General features: G+C 37.8%; 1 protein-coding gene across 2 annotated transcripts in view; it reads left to right on the plus strand.

Annotated features, from left to right (window-relative positions):
* The window catches only part of OSBPL8 (oxysterol binding protein like 8), a 396,216-nt gene that overhangs the window by 312,853 nt on the left and 65,463 nt on the right, over positions 1-17,900 (plus strand). The window lies entirely within an intron of this gene.

Raw genomic sequence — 17,900 nt, forward strand, 5'->3', positions numbered from 1 at the left:
TCTTCTGAAAGGAGGAAAGCCATCAATTCAGTGTGTCACTGAAGATGTTTCTAACGCGTTTTGTGCTGCCACTGTCCAAAACAGAGTTCTTGGGACTGAGATCAGGATTTAAAAACACCTTTTAAAAACAGCTGATTTTCACCTGGCAACTTTCATAACTTCAATCATTTCAGCTTAATCATAGGAAATATAAATCTATTTGATCTGTTGAATATTAAAGTAATCAGGGTGCTGCTAATGCTCGTTAATTATCAAGCTCAGTTTTGCAAAGACAGGGGATGGTACCGGGTTGTCAGTCCGCGGTGAACACGATGGGCAGAGGCAGAACTGTGTAAGGAGCGCTGCTTCCCTCCCGCCTGTGTCAGGTCTGCTGTTTGCCAAGTGAGAGTTTGGAGCTGATACAGTTCTGCTTTTAATGATGCGGAGAATATGAGAAGAGCATTGTTGGCTATCAAGTACTGTAGAAGGGACTGGTGAAATTTTCTGTGTCCTGTTTTGTTTTAGAATTCCCTGCAAACTTCTGAGGTAATTTGTTGTTTTAGCCAAGTATTAGTTTTTAGTCAAAACTCCTGAGCTTTGAGGTAATTTGTTTTGTGATTGTACAACTTTCCAAAACCTGGCCATAGAGCCATAGAGCACTCCTTTCCAGATGCTGCATTGATGTGTTTACTTCAGAATTGAAACTGTTTGGGGAAAAAAGAGGTGTGTGATCAGTTGTCGACCCTTTGGCTCCTCTTTTTTATTTTATTTTATTTTTTTTTAGTAGAATTGCTAAGCTCATAGACTCATTTAGCTTTGAAAAGACTTTAAAAATCATGTTGTAAGTAAACCAAATTTTTTGAGGCTGATGTAGCTTAGACCTAGCAATACATAATTTTTTTCCTACTTCAGCCATGGGTCGGGGAAGGAACTCCTTTTAAACATGCTGCTTTGTCAAATTAGTTAAAAAGTGACTTTTTAGTAAAGGGCTATCCAGCTCATATCTTTACTGCATATAAACCCCCAGAATACCTCAAACTCTGTTCTATAAATGTTTGTTGATGTTTGTTAACTTTTACAACACGAAGAGGAATTTTCTGATATTACAGGAAACAATGTTGTACTCATACACCTTTTAGGGGAATTGAACTGGGACAGAAAGTCAGACTTCGATGCTCTTCTTCTTTTAATAGTGCTTGCTTTATTATCTCAGGGTTTGCTCCAAAGAGAAGTAAAATGCAAAAATGAAAGGAAAATAATTTTGGGGAAGGGAAGTTTGTTGAAGATGGCTCATTTTTACATTGCCTTTTCTTAAATTCTGTTGAAGTGATTGAAAAGGGTCTGAGGCGATGCAGCACTTACCCATTTTCTTTTGTCTGGTCTGCTGTTACACTTTCAAATAAATGGTTGTGCAACTACCTAGTAAAGAAATTATGCATACTTTGTATTCTGTGAAGTTGTGTTGCAGCCTCCTCTCTGTCCAGTGAATCTTTGCATAGAACACTCAGCCAAGTTTTAATGAACTGTGTCGAGTCAGTCATTAGGCTTTCATTTCTTCACTGATTACTGTTTTACCACCTGCTTCCCCACTGCATTTCCCACAAATTCTGTTTCCTGAAGCATGCCAGGAGAGTTTTCTAAGGGCCTTTTCTCTCTTCCCCCTTCCTGTGCTGTGTAATTCCTCTTGCTTTAGGCTGTCTGTCAAATAACTTCTCTTAGTCTCTTGGTCTTCTGTTTGAGAACAGAAAATAAATTTGTTGGAGAATTTGCATAAGGTCGTGTACTTACAACTTCCCAATGGGCCAAGCAATGGGATTTATTTTAGTTCTGTTTGTTTCTTTTTAATGAATATGTATCAAGCTCTACATTACTCAAATTTGTGATTAAAACAGAAGAACAATTTTTATTGTTCAACAAAATAGAGAATTGTTCAGAAAAACAGAAAAAGACCTTCAGTGAAGAAATAGTGATAGCTGTAGAAAACAGCATGGTCTTACTCCCTACAAGTGTGGGTTTTTCTTCAGTCTATGTAATGTAATTAAAGTAGTACAAACACAGAAGTTGCTGATCCTATTCTCTGAACTGTAATGTGACCATCTTGGTCAGGTACATTGTGTTTCCTGATAGACTGTGCAGTTAATGAAGATCTTGCTTCTACAGCAGATGTGCAGTTGGGAAGCAGAGGAGCAGTAGCAGAAAGCTTTTTGAGGAAGGTATTTGTATAGTCACTGTCTTCACAGGAAAAGTGAAGCAGTGTAGTTCTTCGCCTAGGCTGTTTTGGTGAGTTGGTGTGGAAGTTAAAAATACTGCTTTGAAGTGTGAAATGATTCTTTAGATGATTTCCTGAGTGAACTGCCTTTGCTATTAAGCTTTTTTTCTCACGCCCCTCAGTATTCTGATGTGATCATAATGATGTTGAATTAGTTATTCTTATCTGGTTTGTTGGACAGCAGTTACAGTTGTCTTTTGTTAGAACAGGTGGTCGATAGTAATATAGTTCAGAAATAAATCTTGTTTAAGACAGAAGAAATGATGGGCACAGTCTTGGTCATTTGTTTTGTTTAAAAAAACCACAGCCCAACAAAAAACCTTACAGCAACAAAAAAATGTTTTCCCCAAAGCTTTTGATTCATGTTGGAGGACTGTCTCTGAATTTTGCCTGAGTGATTTCTTTTGCTGTTCTCTTGTCTTGTGGGTAAAGTTGGTATCCTCTGTGTTTAGCTTCAGCTGGTAAATAGTTCCCTTCCTTCCCTCTGCTGCCTATTCCTCTCCTACAAAGTGGAGAGTCATGCTCTGAGTTTAAAGCTGAAGCAATGTGAAGGGCTTTCTAAGACTCTTGCTTCCCTTGAGAATTTGTGAACAAATATTGAGACAAATGTGATTTGCACAAATTTTCTAGGTATTAGAAGGTTTAGTAACCAGAAATAAGAAAAAATTTGTTACTGACTTTAAAAAATACTTCATGGTATTGATAACTAGTAGAGGAGATATATTATTGCTGCCTTGTGGACTAATTCAGACCCTGGACTTGAAGAATCTGCATTGTTTTGGGGATGTTTTTATAAATTGCCTTCTGATTAAGGAGGTAGTTTCTCTGCCTAAGAAACTCCATCAGTTTAGGTGCAGTAGAAGCAGCTCTGTGTAGCTTTGTCTTAAGCCATATGCTTGTCCAGCTTTGGGAACAGCAAATTGCATGCTTTTCTGGTAATTTGTCTTATTTTGGTAATTTCAGACCATGGTGAAGCTTGATGTTGTAGGGACTGACATTGGCTTTTAAAAGGAAGGCCTATATAGAGTGTTGAATTCTATAAATGCAGCAAGTGAAGTTTGGGAAACTGCTCATCATAGGCCACTGATTAGTAGCAGATATGTTAAGAGTGTTTTATTCAGGGTAGCTGGTTCTGGATTGTACACAGTTGAAATCTGGAGCAGTATTTTGCTATATTTGTTATAAAACAGTGTTTAATCCCATCTGTACTCTACAAGAAGGAAATCTGTTGCAGATGTAATGTCTATAGTAGCATAAGAAGCTTCTTGAGAACAGCTAAAACTGTTTGACAGATGGTAGGAGGCATTTGGGAAGTAAGATTTTCACTTTGAGGAAATAGCTTGGACTTCTGGTGCTAAGAGAGGAATAAATAAACCTCATTTTCTTCACACTCTTAATTGTGGATGTGAGGTTTTATCTCAGCTTGTTCCTTCAGCACTTAAGGGTACAGCACTTATTTATCCACTATAAATGCTACATCTGTCTGTCTAGAAGTTCTTAAGGTTACTGTGACTTCAACACAATATGGGAATGTGTATCTTATCTTGCCTTTTTTTTTTTTTAGTTAACCATTCATTCATCTATTTGAAAGTGTTCTCATTGCATCAAAGCTTGAGTTAGTTTGTATACTATCTGTATATTCAGACGTTTTCCAGTGCCTTAATCCTGTCACCCAGTGTTCGTGTTGCAGTACTGCAGAAGCTGTTAATATGACTATTCATTTGAGATAAGGAAAAAACCAGCATGTTCCTTCCAGAGTTATCTTTTTCTTGGCTGCAAATGGAAGCCATTGTATTTTGAAGATTATTTCAAAAGACCAGTGAGTTTCTTATGAATAGGCTTGGACTTGGAAGTGCAGGTATAATACTGGTCATTTAAACAGGTGAAAAAAAATTATTTAGTTGAATATTCTTGCTTAACTTAGGGAAGCATGTGTGCTGTAGGGAGACTTTTTTTGGTTGACAGTTTTAGCTATTTAAGGAATTATACATGAGAAAATAAGTGAGGTTTTATTAGAATTCACATGTTTAAAGCCAATAGTAAGAAGGTGGTCTAGTAAACTGAGTTGGGTACTTGACTGTGGCTTGGGTATTATTTCTCTATTCCTAAGCATTCCCAAGGCTTAATAAATTAAAGGACACTTTTCACCTCTCATTCCACCTCAGAGTAATGAATAACACCCATGAATGGTTTACATGACTCTTCAAGTAGCAGAAGCATCATTCCAAACCTGGCTCTGTCTCGTGTACAGTAGCTCTTTTTCTAACTGCCTAAGAGGGCCGTGTCTCAGTGATTGGCATATTTTTCCTCAAAAATGTTCTTTAGATGTTATATTTCTTACAGATGATCTGGAGAGTTAAGGCAAACAATTTATTACTTATAAATGGATGATGATACTTAAAAAGAGAGTCATATTGTTGATACAAGATCTGTGAAAGTTATAGATTTAGTTGGCGTCAAGTTCACAAATTATAGAAGATTCCTGGCCGTGTGCTAAAGGTGAAATGTGATGTATTTGTGGTCTGTGGAACACTTGGCCAGGTACACAGTAAGTTCATTTGCTTGAAATTTCATGTGGATTTCTTTCTAATTACTTCTAAGACATGTAGTAAAAAGGATCCTTTATGGGCAAAGTGAATACTTTTTTAAAGTAAAATATTGGTTCAATACAATATGAAGGCATTTGCTTCAATACTGCATTGACCTAATTTTTTAGTTAATATATTAATATTTTATGGTCTTGTAATCTGTTCAAGTTTTAAAAATTAGTGTGTTAATACTGTAAATCTGTGAATAGATACTCCTTAAATGGCACTGAATTGAGAAACTTGAAACAGTAGTATTCCCTGGTCTAGGTGTAGTGTAGTAGAAAATATCACTTGGTGTGATGATACATGGTGATGGATATAAGCTCTTTTCCATGCTAAATAGTGTATTTTTTCTTTATTCTTGCGTATTTAGTTCTGATGTAAATAGCTGCTTATGGGTCACTGCTTTTTTTCTTTGAAGCAGGCCATATCGTGGTTTGTTTCTGCAGGGCATGAAAATACTGCGGAGTGTATGACTGGTGTTAGGGAAGAATGCTGTTCACAGCTACATGAAGCTTTCAGAATAAATCCCAAGTTTGCCACTCCCTGTGGAAGCTGTTCCTTCCAGTCTGGTCTCAGAGGTGGCTGCTCGAGAGACCCGGGGTGTGCGTGGGGACGGGCGGTGGAGAGGAGCAGGCAGGAGGTTTGTTTGTGTGGGGGGTGCTGGTGCTGCCAGGAGAAGAGGAGGTGGTTGGTTTGTAGTGGAGGTTTTGGCGCAACTTGTGAACCTTTGTGCTGCGTTAGTCAAATATTGTCCTTTAGCACAGAAGAGAGAGCTGGGATATTGTTTAGGCATTAAAGCAGCAGGTCTGCATAAACTGCAGTTTGTTGTTTGTCAGCTGTGGGACTCATAGCAGCACCGTACTGTACCAGGAGAGTGGGTCTCCTGTTCCTCACTGGAGAACTAGTCTAAGAGAAGGACTGAAACATGCTTGAGTTTCAGTCCCATACTCTAAATACATAACAAATATAGAAACAAAAATTTAACACAGCTGTACAAAGTCACCAGTCTTTCCTTGCATGACTTTACCTTTGTCTAATAAGAGCTCTGTTGTAAGGCTTTTGATGTAATCAGAGCTCTTGTGATATTTCTTTCAGTATTTTTTCCAGTGGAAAGCAATCACAGGAACAAGTTTATTTGTGGCTCTGAGCAGAACTGAGCCAGTGTAGATCTCAATTTAGAGTAGTGCAGTTGATTACATAATGCAAGGAAAATATTTTGGTCTAAACGGATGTATTATGTCAATGCATATAATGCAGTTTATATTACTTGGACCTGAACCACTTTGCTTTTTCTTCTCCCTCATCCCCACTCTCACGTGTACAGTATGGAAACGAGGCAGCTCATCTTCTCGATGGGAGCATTTATTTGTTCTTAGGCAGTTTACCCTTGGTGCATCTCCTGGTTTGTAGGCAGGCACAGATAATCTTTGTGCTTCCTGTGTAGGAATGTGTCAGTTGTGCTGGCTCCTTACCATGTACACCACGGCTGCTGAACATGAAACTGCATTTGTGTGCTGTACTGAGCACTGGCTCCATGGAGTTACAACTGGGAGCTACATTAGATGTAAATTGTAGGAGTGGTGCTGGGTGGAGATGGTGCAAACCCCCAGGACTGTTTGTTTCAGGCCTTCAGGTGAAGAGTACTGGTGAAGTCAACCAAGTGCTCTTCTTCCCCAAATAGGTGGATGCATAATTTAATTTTTTTGGTAGAAGTTGAGTACTCTGATATGACTAATGCTGGTGTTTTCATTATTCCACATCTTGGAAGCTGCTGTACTGTGCTTTTTGAGGCACTATTGGGCACTCAAAGATTACTGAATTGTTTTATAAAGAAGACTGAGTAACTTTAAAAAAAGGATATATATTTTAAGAACTTGAAACACAGTGATTCTATTAATACATAGCCCATGCATAAATATGGAATAAAGTAGCCAAAGACATCAGATTGGTACCTGAGGGAAGTGTTAACTGTGTTCTAGTATACCCGTTCTAGACATAGAGGAATGGTTCTGAGTTGAAACATCAACACGATGAAAATGAGGAGACTTGGAAGTGGAGCTTCTATTGCTACTAAGGAACATTCTAAGGAGCTATTGCTCCTTTTAGCAAGGAGCATTTGAGTAATTTTGAACGTGTTTAATCTGAGTCTAGAGGAAACAAAGTTGGTCTAGATACAGAGTTAAATACAAAAAAACGCTTAAAAATTATTTGTTGAAGATGTCAAATAACAGCCAGTGTGTTTGGGATGGAAAACTGCAAAGGAAAAGTTCTGTAGACTTGGGCCACAAATTGAGATTAACTCAGTGTCAATTCACTCTTTCTAATAGTTTGTTCTCCTTCTGAACAATATTGGCACATGGAGTTATTGTACGCCAGCTAAACTTGGTTAATAGTCTGCACTGTAAACCTGGGCCAAATAGAGGGAAAATTTGGCTTTGGCTCATCTCAGTGGATTTGTTACATGTCCTGTACAGCCACCACATATTTATTCTGGGTGTAGTATGCCAGACAATATAATTTTGGAAAATATGTTAAATATTGTTAGTATGACTGTACAGTTGAGTAACTGATTATGCTGCAGCAGAAGATAATGCAGACATGCTCTCTTCTCTTAGTTCTCATTATTCTTAATGCCCTCTTTCCACTTTGGGAGACAAAAAGGGAGGTCTCTGCAACCAGAGAAATCATTTAGGTCTTGTACTGGGGACCCAAAAGACAAAGTCTACAAGAAGAAATTTCCATATCAATATTAGATTTTAGACTTGTGTGTTTTCCAGCTCTCTACATGGCTGATCATGAGTGATTCTCTGAATAAGAAATCTGCTGCTCTTCTCTTTCCATTTCTTGTAGGGGAACCTTACACAATACTGTATTGCCTTCTGATTTTTGTCCCTGCTAATATACTTTTCCAATTCAGGCAATGTCACGGAAGTTATGGTAATATGCAGGAGAGGGAAAGGAGGAGGATTGAGGACTACTGTTAAATTCTTACCTGAAGTACCAGATAGGATTAATTTAGTGTGTCTGAACATCTGGCCATGCTTTTGTAGCTGATGTCTAAGGTACTTAAAGTGGATGTCATGTGCACATTACTGATGGAGGAGTATCTTTTGTGAGTGAAGACCACTTGCATCACTTTCCTAACCTAATAGCATTTGCTCTGCCAATGTTGAGATGGCCTTTTTGCTTCTCTTTGGACCATTATTTTTCTGTGTAAGTAGGATGGTGAGGGTGTCCTGTCTGTTAGCTTTATTGAGGGAAAGACATCTGGGATTGCTGATTTTTCTTGTGAGATATGGCCTGTCTGCTTAGTCTGCGGTTCCAGCTACATTACCTGTTCCAATTTCACTGGATATTTACCATCTGTCTTCTGCCTTGGTCTCCTACAAAAATCTCACTAAAAGGGGTAAAGGGCATTTTCTGTCTGATTTTTTGTAGTTCTAGGCACTCACTATCTGACTAACTGTGGCTTTGGCTGTTACTCAGGAGATCATAGTTATAGAAGAGGGCATGACAATACCCTTATATTCTCTCCAGATAGATCAGACACTGTGAATGACTCTTAGCTGGAGGAGGGGTTATTATTTTTTTTTCCTTAAGTGATGTGCTTCCTGTGTTCCTTAGACATCCAGGTATGTGCTGTCTGGATGTGATACAGGGCCTATGTAGTATCTGCTTTGCTGCAAGGACTGGCTGAACCTGTAGAGTATAATTTGTGTGTGTGCATGTATATATTTGCATAGGAAAGAGTGTCCTAGCAATACATTAGAGGGAGATAACCTCCTGTATGCTGTGAGCTGGCAGTTCTCAGTGCAGGGCTGCCAACTGGGTCTTCAGCCTGACACATTTGGGGTAGTTGTGACCATTTTATTTGCAGACTCCTTTAGGAAAAAAAAAAAAAAAAGAAGTTTTTGGTATGGGTAAGTAAAACAACTTGGCTTATCTGTATGGTGGAAATTGCAGACTTTGAAGGTATAGCTGCTTCAATTAGTGTCTTTAAAAAAAAAAAAAAAAAAACAACTAAACTGAATCTGCACAATACATGAAAAGTTACAATTCTAACACTAAGGGTCTTGCTGGGCTGTCTGTAATGATCTCTTGGAGGCTGGAAGATTTATGTTACAATACATATTTCCTCTGCTGAAATCACAGTTCTGTAATTTCTCATCAGTAATTAAAATACACTCTTTGATTGCGTAGAGAAGCCAGTGAGCTAACATTTGGATCTTGTTTTGTACACAGAATTAAGGACCCCACACTAAGCTACCAATAAAGATTTACTGCTTGCTGTTTTTAAAAACAGTATCTTGATTCTAACTTGCAAACAGGATTGTAGTTACTTGTTACAAACCTGTGCCGCCTTGAAAATGATCAGGATAAACCTTAATGCAAACAGCTACATTAAAGTACCTGGGATAGAAAGTCATCGGGGAAAGCATGGACTTGAGGCCTGTGATACTGGCAAGCAGAAAGCATTTCCTCTGCAGAAATGACGATTCCATCTATTTAAATAGTGCACAAAATTACTGAGCATAAGCAGAATTTTTAAGACACAGTTCTGAAATCATCAGCAAGAATAAATGTTCTTCCTTCATGAAGAAAAGTTCTTCTTTGATTAAAAAAAAAAGTCTGCTAAGGCAAAGGAGCACTGAGCAGAAAGCTTATAAAGTGAAGGAGAAACTGGTGAAAAATAAACCTGAGAGAGGGCACAGATGGATCTGTACCATGTCAGCTACTTTAATTAAATATTAACTATACCCACTTAACTGTCAGTGCTTCAAAGAACACTGCTCAATATTCCTCTCCATGCACTAACAAGAATATTTTTCTTTGAAGTGTAATAATCAGGCTTTTTCAGTGTCATCAGCTCTGTTTGACTGTCAGCTTGTAGCAGGGAAACAAACTTTCTGAAGTAAACGAAGAACTGGTGTAAGGAAATGAGGCCTGTGGTCTGAGAGGGCTTTGTTTTTGGTGGTTTTGCTTTGCTTTCTTTTTCAGTTTGTAGAAGACTTCTGCTCTGGTCACTGTCAGATCACGTGTTACAAGTTGTGCTAGGCTGGTGTTCAGAGACACATCCTTGTTGAATTAAAACAAACTTTGGACTTTTCTTCCAGTTTTTGGCTTATAAATGATATTTGTCTTCAGTAGACTTAAAAAGTTTCCTTGTATATCTTATTGTTGATTTCTACCTTCTTCCAAAACAGAGCTTGATTTATGTCAAAAAGATTAAAGATCTTTTAAGTATGTGGTGGTTATTTTTCAAGTGTAACAAATCGATGGCTGCATGTTGTGTCATTTATTGAGTATAAATATTTATTTTTTGTTACTAATTGACCAGAAAAGAACTTCAATACACATATTTTACTATTTATTTTATCAATTATCAAACTGTATTTCATCCTTTATGAAATGAAGAAAACTGGATTTTTTTTGCTTTAGTCACTTTCCTCTGTGATTGATAGGTTGTTTTTGTAAATGTAACCTTATGAACAGGATTTGTGTTATCTCTTAATGTAAATGTACTGAAATAATCTCCATCTTATTAATTGCCATATTAGCAGCATAGATGGAATTGAGGCATGAGCAGAGTAAGGCAAAAGTCAACATTGAGCTGTACTGTTTCAGTTGTTTTTTTGTGAATGCTTTGAAGTATCACCTATAGTCTTTCATTCAAAAAGAGAAGAAATTATTTATCTTTACGTCCTATGTGAATTAAATATTTGGCAGTAGGAATCTCAGACAAATATATTTCAGATGTTGCTTTGCCTATCTTCCTGCATTTTTGTTCTTTGTTCCCTTACATGGAATTATTTCTGAACTCTGTTCCTTAATTATTCTGGAGAATAATTTGTGGACTCCTCCTTCCTCTTATTACAGGTACAAGAATTCATTATGCATCTGCAATACTTACCATCATGACATTTCTCATGCTGAGAACAGTTAAAAATCATATCTTCCTTTCTTCTTCATCAAAACTTGCAACAGTATATTATGTATCAGACTGATGAAGATCCAGCAGAAAAATCAAATGGCTTAGTCTGTTTTTGGAAGAAGAAATCAGTAATTTTTCTGTAACAGCATGGACACTTGGTGTTGCTGTGTAGCAACAGGAGGCTCAGGCTTTTCAAACTGCTGGCTCTTTGAGTTTAATTTTAAAGTTCAGGAAGGTAAGGCTTGTTGCCTTTTAAGAAAACAGTGTTAAGGGTAATTTCATTGTGTATTGTTGTTAAAACCTAAAGACAATGAGTTTTATTTTGTTTTTCCTTTTAATTCTGTATGCAGAACATTGTCTGGCAGTCAACCTTTTGTGAATTCAATATGTAAAAAAGCATTTGTGCTGGCAGCCCAGGAAGTGGACAGGGAAATTAGAGCGAGAGAGACCAGATGTTGATTTCAATGTTAAAGTGTTCAAAAATGATGGCTGAAACATGTCTGTGGTATCACACATAAATTTGAACTATGATCCAGTTTGGCATTTTTTAGACATTTCTGTGGGTTAAAAAAATGCATGTTTCCAGTGTTAACTAACAATTTCTTTTAAACAGTTTGGTGGCTTTTTGTGGTGTGGTTTGGTTGGGGTTTTTTCACTGTTAGTTTGTTGTAAGTGATTAAAACATAAAGTGCTTGCTTAGCAGATATTTCTATCTTACAAATGCAGATTTTAAGAAGCTTTGGTTGTCTTTCTTGCCAAATGAGTAGCATCTGTTGTGATTAATTTGGCTTTAAGGTGTTGGGGAAAATGTTGTGGAAGCAAGCTCTTGGCTCACAGAATCATTTTCTGAATGTAGTTTAGTGCCTTCATAGAGATGAAGATGTTTGGTTAAAGAGATGTTTGATTTTGCATCTCTGTAAACTTTTGGATGGAGGGAAGGAAAAAAGGAATGTGGGGATTTGTTGGTGTTTTTTTCATTTGTTGTTGTTTTTGTCAGGGAGCAGATGGCGTTGTAATGACTTGTAACTTGCTATAGCTGACCACCTGCAATCTGCACAGTGTGTTCTGCAGCAGGGCAGCCCAGGCAGGGGAAATTGTGGAGGAGCAAAAAGTATTTGCTAAACAAGTTTCATGTGAAGTCTTAGAAAAGGACCTGAGTGAAGGAAGGCATGCATCTGTTATCAGGGTTTTACCTTTCAGTCTGAAAGCTCTCACTGAATCCTCACTCCTTCTGCAGTGTCAAGGGCCCCAAGAGCTGAGTGGTGAGGGAGAAGAAAAGAAATGAGGCTTTTTTATTACCACTCACAGGTATAATAGGTACAATTTTCCAACTCCACTTAGCATCTGTCCTCTTCTTGTGGCACGATGCTACTGTTGCCATCAGTACTGAACAAAAGCCCACTTGAGCTCTGGCAGCCTTAGTTACCACCCTGTTGCAGGTCATGTTTGCATGAAATTTGTCCTGTGATTAAAAAAAATATACCTTTATCTCCATATATGTCTTGCTGTAGTCTTCTTTAAGTGATAGCCATGTGTTATTAACTGTTTTGGTGATAGTTGTCTGACACTTCTCAACATCTTTTCTCCATCCCAGCTTCATTCTATGTCCAGAAAAGTTTTATCTTTAACCTCACACACCTCTCCTTTCATTTAAGCGTATAGTAGCATACTTGTTTTTTCTTCTTTGCTGCTGTCCTGCCTGTCTTCAGAAATTCAGAATTCAGAAACCTAGCCGCATTCTGTGTTCTGGTCCTTTGTTTCACTTTCTCTGGAAAAAAATACGGGTGTTTGCTGATAGAATCTTGTGTGATGCGTGAATATTTTGCAGTTGTGAAATTTTAAATGTCTCTACTTGAATCCCATGCATGACAGACTTTGCTGCTTACATTGCAAAGATCCTGCTATTGTAACAGTGTGGGAGAAGCTGCAGTTCACGTGCCTATGCCAACATCTCCTCCCTCCTCAAACAAATTACTGCAAGTATAAGCTATAAAGCAAAATTAGTAACACTCCACTCCTCCCAGTACTGAGTCCAGGGAGGTTGTAATCAGCATGAGTTTATTTGCTCTGACCAGCACTTGTAGGAGCCCTACTGCTGATACTCTGGTGGAATGCAGTGGTATCAATCTGCTCTTCATGACAGCCTTGGGCTTTGTTTCCTGAGTTAATGAGGATGACATATTATTGTCTTGGCTTCTGCTCCTCCTTCGTCACTGTTTCTGGTGTCTCATGCATCTTCTAGTTTGCAGCAAATGTTTTGCTGAGTAGCAAAGACATACAATAATTTTGATCTTCAGCAAGGCTGTCCTTCCTCATAAGGAATGGAAATGCTAGACTCCTGTGCATTCTGATTTGTGAGCTTTACAAAGACGAACTTGCAGGCTTGATGTCCTGGCAACTAGTGTTATGCACTTTGCTTGAGATGCATAGTGAGGCTGACAGCTAGGAGATGGATTTTATCTGGGGGAGCATTGAAATTGCTGTTGAGGTGGTTGCTAAAGCTACTGACTTGCTAGTGATGGAGTCATTTTTCTACCCACTATGAAATAATGTGAACCCACCATGATGGTGGCATGGCATTTGCAGTTTGCTCCCCTGTCTGCTTCTGGCATGTGCAGCAAAACACTAAGGATTGTAGTAATGGGATATAGCATACTTTGCTCTTGTCAACTCCTGCTAAAATTTTAGGCAGAGAGGGAATTGAAAGTCAAAGCAATATATATACTTGGATTCATGTTACTTATGTTTTCCAGGAGTGAGTGGTAGTTCGTTCCTGTGAAGCTCGTGCTGTGCATGCCATGATGTGAACAGTCAGCTTCCAGACAAAAGTGGCTGCATTTGAGGGCTTCTGCATGGAAAGTGTCTTGCTGACAGACTAGACCTGTATTTTAACAATGAAACTGAAAAGTTTTCTTTGTAGGCAATTGTTTTCTGAAAGTGCCTCAATTTCAATTAAGGTGAAAGCCCAGGCAATCCCAGTGTACACCTGCACTAGAACAGCACTTTCTAGTCAGAAATATGAGGTTACTATGCAAAACTTGATTTTTCTTTTGGTAGTCTGAAACAAAATGTCTGAATGTGCTCAAATCTCATACATGGGAATAGTTTATTGTGGATCTCTGTTTTAAGGATCATCTCACCTGCCGTAACTTGACATTTTTGTTTGACTGGCGTTATGGTACATTTCTTCAGTCATCTGAGGAGGTTGCTTTTCCAATTGAAGCATTTTATATTCATTCTTACCGTGTATGATATGTTGTGGAAGTGCCTGAACTGAAGATTCCTGGAACACCCTTAGAGTGTATTCCCTGTATTGCAGTCCTTAGCCCCAGGTGAGGGCGGGGAGGTGAGCTCTGGGAAATGCTGCCATCTACAGCACTGTCAAGGAGAACTGATCAGCATTGAGAGAGCTCCTTGGGAATTATCAGGCATGAAATGTGTCATGAAGATGATTCTGACTTTCAGCCACCTCATAAAGGACCTGTTTTCAAAATGGAGAGCTAACTTAAGCTTGTGAAAATACTGGAACAGATGCCTGTTAAGCAGATATATTGTGTATATTTAAAAATAAATTGTAAAAATGGGGAAGAAAAAGTAATCAATGACGCTCTGAACTCCAACAGTGGATGAAGTTATATAAAATATAACACTGGAATATATCACTGGAAACAAAATTTTGATGTTAAAACTGAGTAGTAACTATAAAAATAGTACCTATCAGCTCAGATTCACTAGAGTCAGAAATCACTTTACTTACTCTTCCTTCTGTTGAACAAGTAAAGTTATGAGAAGAAACATGATCATCACAGAGTCACATGCATCTAAATTTCATAGCAAGTAGGCATGTGTTTTTTTTTTTTGTAAGAGGAAATATCTATGGTGTAGGAAAGAAGAAGTTGGAAAAATAAGAATTCTAATTCCTTCTGCCTCTAATTGTTCTGCTAATTTCAAAATGGCAGACATAAAAAAAGCAGAATGGGTGACATAAATTATGAGTAGATTTCCTTGTCAGTAGCCAATCAAAGACAGAATGAATGAGAGAGAGAGGTTAAGCTCTTCGAATGGGATCTGTACTTTACAGTTAATATCTTGTTGTTAAAAATAGCATGAAAAGGCAAAATCAAACTTTATAGCCCACCTAGATCATCTTTATCTTTTTTCTCTGTGGCTGTTTTTTTTCTGTTAAACATTGAATTTTGCCTTCATAAACCTTAAATGTTTCAGGATCTTCATGGAGAATTGGGAGAATTGAAGAATTTTTCAGTTCTTGTTAAAGTGTGATTTATTTATGAATTATAGTTTTTACTAAAACAGCTAACAGATCCTTGAAAGTGTCTAAAGAGACAATTGTGTTATGCTTTTTTTTTTTTTTTTTTGATTGAATGCTATTCTCCAGTCCCAGAGTAGACAGACTGCTTAGCATTTTAATTGGTTTTCAAGATGAATTCAGGTTTAATGTTCAAGGCCAAAGACAGGGTTAGAAGGTTAATTATACTTATCAACATTTGGGAACAGTCAATTCTCATTGTGTGTGAAGTGCCAGCATAGTGCTTTTCTCTTGGGGGGAAATTACTTCATGCTGTAACTGGAATGTTTGTGTCCTTATCTTGGTTAGGTGGTTTTGATGGGTGCCTCAGTTACTTTACAGTTTGGTGCTTGTAGTTGGCTTTGAAATATCTAGCTGGCTATTCACTTCTAATCTGGATTTTATTAAGTTGATAGCAGTCCTGGAGTTACAAGCCCTAATTTCATATTCTGTGTCTGTTGCAGTCAATTTGGATATAAAAAAACTGAAGCTGTGAATTTTACAGACTTTCTAGAAGCCATCATGGGAGTGTAAAACGTGCCACTGTATTAAGAACTACTGGTATATGGTATTTTTTCTCAGGATCATCAAAGAGGACAGCTCATCCTTCTATGAATTCTGTTGAAGGCTACAAAATGAAATCCTTTCTTATGGGAAAGATTATGTATGCCAAGCTACTTTTGACATTAGAGGCTCTGCATGCTTGTTGCTGTCATTAAAATCAGTATTACATTGGCTTTTGCTTTATAGTTTTGGGAAAAAAAACCCAAACCAATAAATTTTTACTCTCCTACATGTTCATTTTAAGATTTCTTGCACAAATCACAGTTTTAAAAAGTTAAAAACTGTAGTTGTAACTGCATTGTACCTGCTGAAGTTGACTGGTTTGTATCTGTGACAGCTGTTTTCTGACATCTCAGTGCAGTGCACGAGAGTGTCAGAGGTGGGATGTGCCAGGAACTCACTCTCACTCTAAGGGTAGGTTGGGACATGCATTTTTGTTCAGTCTCAGCTTCTGAGCTATTGCTGCCTGGTTCCATTTACTTTGTGAAACATGGAAATTAGCGTTTCATTCTTTTCCTACACGTGAGACTTGGAAATACATGTGTAAGCTGCCTTTAAGGGAATAAAATGTAACATTATACATAGAGGTGTAGTTAACTGCTTTGGCAGAGATACAGGGTATTGAATTGCTTTATGCTAATATTATCTTGGTAGTTAAGCTTGTGTTATCATGGTATTGTGTGCAATTTTAAATATGAAAGTAAACTATAAAATGCTGTTAACTGATAATTCTTGTCAGTTGGGGGACAATATTGGAATATTGTAATGCTGTGGAAGGGAAGGATGTAGGTTTTTTCCTTTTAAAAAAGAAATACATTCCATATTGGAATTATTATTTCTCTTATTTATTGTCAAAATAGCAATTGAATTTGTTTGAGCTTACAAGTATTAAGCGTTTGAGTCTGTGTTCTGCATTCCTGAACTCTGATGGCTCTTGCCCCTTAACTACCTCCTTTAACTAGCTGATGATTTGAGGGGCTGGATAGAGGATGGTGGAGAGCCAGGATTCAAAAGTTCCTGTCACACAGTCCTATGGGATTGCACAGCTGAGAGGGTTGTATTCATTTTAAATCAGATGCTCAAGCTATCTGATGGCCCCGTTAAACCATTTTATGGGAAAAAGAATTCCCAGTACTTGAGCAGGCTGGGTAGAAGAGCAGGAGGAGGTTCCTTGAAGAGCAGGAGGAGGTTCCTTGTCCATAAAATATTTTTTTAGCCTTGAACAGAATAATGCTTTGCCTAGGATATAATTTTTTTCTCTTTGTTTTCTTCTCCAAAGCATTTCAAAGAACTTCCAAGGAAGTGTCAAGACATAGTTTTCCTCTCTGTGCTTACTACCACTCCCTAGTTGTTAAGGAACAGAACCTTTTATCCCAACCATGACACATTCTCAACTGATTGAAGCAGAAGAGATAATATCTTCTGTATTGGCCCCTGAAGAAGAACATTAAAAGTACTCTCGTAATATGTGGTTCTTGCTATGAAAAGTCTTGGTGTCTCATTGCAGTACTGGGAGCAAAAAGCATTCTGCTCTTCAGAAATGGGATAGCTTTGGGAACAAATATGTTTTATTTCTGTTCCTGACAGCTGGCTTTGATCTGAGAAAGACTTGACTTCTATTTTTCATTTCTGTCAAAAATTATTTTTATATAAGTTGCTTGTTTGTTGCAAATAGTCAGTTGCCTGACTTACATTAGGCAGTGATAGTGATCTGATTTCTGAGGGCTGTGAATTGCAGGTAAGTTGTCACTTGATGATGCTTGTAGTTTGTCCGTAGTTGTTTTTTGTGGCAGGCCAGGTGGTTCTCATTGCCCAAAGAAATGTCATAGAGGAGCTTGTAATTTGTTAAATAGAAATAGGCAGGTAAACAAGAGGTTTATTGTTAGGTCATTTGCCAAGTCTGCAATGCAATAATATTGTACAGTTCCTGTGGATCAGGCTATATTGTTTAACTATTATTGGTTCATCCTATTAAGCTAAAAACTAAGCAAGATTGTTGCAGCAGTTCCAAATCAGATTTGTTTCATAGTTACTCAGTAGCTTCAGAAGACAAGCTTGGATGTTTGGTGCTAAAAGCACTAGTTCTTGTTAAGCCTGTATGAAGTCTATTTGTAACATTTTTCTCCCATATTTAAACAAACCCCACAGAACAACAATGAAAAACCTCCCAAAAAACCCTCCAACTTTCCTGCCTAGGATCCCCCCAAAAATCTCATAAACTATAAACAAACACAAATACAAAAAAAAAACCAACAAAAC

This window comes from Zosterops lateralis (assembly GCF_965231275.1).
Source record: "Zosterops lateralis genome assembly, chromosome: 4".
In the NCBI taxonomy this organism is placed as follows: Eukaryota; Metazoa; Chordata; class Aves; order Passeriformes; family Zosteropidae; genus Zosterops; species Zosterops lateralis.